The following is a 2,500-nucleotide window of genomic DNA, read 5'->3' as shown; positions in this document are numbered from 1 at the left end:
CATCATCCGCTGCCGCCGCCGCAAAATAGCTCTCAGAGGGTTAGGGGTGAGGGAACATATTTAACCTATCCCACACAAACTTTATGACCTAACAGGTAATGGGGGGCTTCAAACCCCACGACCCCCCTTCTAACCAGGCGTTGCTGCCCCTCCCCGGACCCCCCCATCATGGTTGCTAGATTATCGTATTCGCCATATTGTATTCATCCTTTTTAAGCCTCAAACTCTCGTACCTACACAAATGACGATCGAGAATTGAAGTTAGCGTTAAAACTCTTAATTATTGATGTTTCTTTGTGCTTTTTTGCTTTAGTTATCGGTCAGAAACTACGAAAATGCAATGCGATGAGTACGATAATTTGGCAACGCTGCCCCCCATCAGCGTTGCCAAGTTATGGGACTCAGCGCTTTGCATTTTCGTTTCTTCCAATAAAAAACAAACAAACATCAATAAATAGGAGTTTTAACGCATAAAGGCGATGTTGTGAGTGCGATAATTTAACCTCCTATATGTATATTTGACTTATTTCTGCGAGGAGGTATTTCTCGCAACACAGGCTGCTCCACCACCGCGGCCGTCTCCAGAGCAGTCAAACATGGCCGTAATTATTTCGTAAAACTAGAGAAGTACAACAGTAGTACGCAGAACACCGTATAATTAATCTAACCTTACCAGGCGAGCGTGGCCCAAATTATTGAGAGCCGTACGCTATCCCTCCCACCCCCAGGCCCATGACACTGCGGCCCACAGAAAAACCAACAACCTTTAAAAAATTGAGAGCAGCGTTTCTATCACTTTGCGATGCATATATATGGGGCTCAAAATGCATAGAATAGTGAGATCTAACCCGTGGCGAGGGTGAGAAGTACCACAATGAGATGGGCAACTCTCTGAACATATACGCTCATTTCTTTATTCTGTGTTTGTGTGTGTGTGTGTGTGTGTGTGTGTGTGTGTGTGATAGTTAACTCTTTCTTTATTTCACCATCTCTCTCTCTCTCTCTCTCTCTCTCTCTCTCTCTCTCTCTGTCTCTAAACACTAAGCTGATGTGCTTAAATCTTTGTTCCGCCCATAGCATTGACGGCAGTGATGGTGGTGGTGGAGGTGTGTGGTGACCTGACCCTGCTGTCCGCCGGCAGGTCACTCATCATCTACGACCAAAGGTGGGTCAGAATTTACCTTTAGGGTGGAGTAACATTAGCGAGGTGGATGAGGGCGGAGGGGTGAAGTGTGATTTGGATGAGGTTGAGAGTGGATGAAGAGATACATGTAGAATAGAGAGATATACATGTAGAATTAAATTGGATAGTTAGTTAAGTAGAATAGTTAGATAGATATAAGTTTACAACCCTAATTATGTTATATACAACTATTATTTATCCTTTTCCTTCAGCGTTAACAAATATGGTTATGAATCTATTTCTATATATCATTTATTTTTATGTATTTCAATATATAGTATTTATTTTCTTATATTTGTTCAATTTATTTTTATTTACTTGCATGTATGTATCATGTATTTTTATTTCTGTTAATCAGTTTTCTTCTTTACTCTCTCTCTCTCTCTCTCTCTCTCTCTCTCTCTCTCTCTCTCTCTCTCATCCACTTTTATCATAATTTCTCTTTCTCCTCTTCCAGCACATCGATATCGAGGGTCATAAACGCATTTGCCGAGAACAACAACAGTGAAAATGGAAGAGCGGAAGACGATGGGGAGAAGAAGAAGGAAGAGGAAGGAGGAGGAGGAGGAGGAGGAGGAGGAGGAGAGATAAATAAGAAGAAAGAAGAAGAAGAAGAAGCTGATGATCGGAAGGAAGATGGAGATGGAGATGAAGGAAGGAAGGAGGAGGAGGAGGAGGAGGAGAAGGGAAGAAAGGAGGAGAATGGGAAGACTGATAAAGAAGGGAAGAAGAGGAACAACAAAAACAACAACAACAGGTAAGAAAAATAAGATAAAAATAAAGAAAATAAGAAAAATAAAGAAAATAAGGAAAAAAATAATAAAATTGAATATGTATAAATAAAAATGACAATCTTCTTCTTCTTCCTCTTCTTCTTCTTCTTCCTCCTCCTCCTCCTCCTCCTCCTCCTCCTCCTCCTCCTCCTTCTCCTCCTCCTCCTCCTCCTCCTCCTCCTCTTCCTTCCTTCCTTCCTTCCTCCCTTCTTTATCTCCCTTCTCTCTCTCTCCTTCCATCTCTTCCTCCTCCTCCTCCTCTTCCTTCCTTCCTTCCTTCCTTCCTTCTTTCTCCTTCTCCTTCTCTCTCCTTCCTTCCTTCCTTCCTTCCTTATCTCCTTCTCTCTCTCCCATCTGCCCTCCTCCTCCTCCTCCTCCTCCTCCTCCAGCAAACCAGACAACCGCCACATCACAGCCGCCAAGTTCTCCCCATGTGGGCGGTGGTTGGCGGTTGGCGGAAGTTGCAAGGTGGTTGAGATTTGGCGGATTGGCGAATGGCGGATGGCGGCTGCCCACCGACTGCCCAAGAAACCCACAGCTGGCG

At 43.8% G+C, this 2,500-nt stretch overlaps 1 long non-coding RNA gene across 1 annotated transcript in view; it reads left to right on the top strand.

Moving 5' to 3' along the window:
• The window catches only part of LOC126987211 (uncharacterized), a 3,077-nt gene extending 587 nt beyond the window's left edge, over positions 1-2,490 (top strand). Inside the window, exons 2-4 of the long non-coding RNA XR_007740412.1 lie at positions 1,078-1,165; positions 1,641-1,940; positions 2,346-2,490. This is a non-coding gene — a long non-coding RNA (uncharacterized LOC126987211). The remainder of the gene's footprint in view (positions 1-1,077; positions 1,166-1,640; positions 1,941-2,345) is intronic.
• Positions 2,491-2,500: the final 10 nt, after the last annotated feature.

This window comes from Eriocheir sinensis, chromosome 64 (assembly GCF_024679095.1).
Source record: "Eriocheir sinensis breed Jianghai 21 chromosome 64, ASM2467909v1, whole genome shotgun sequence".
NCBI lineage: Eukaryota > Metazoa > Arthropoda > Malacostraca > Decapoda > Varunidae > Eriocheir > Eriocheir sinensis.
This window is presented reverse-complemented; position numbering and strand designations above follow the sequence as displayed.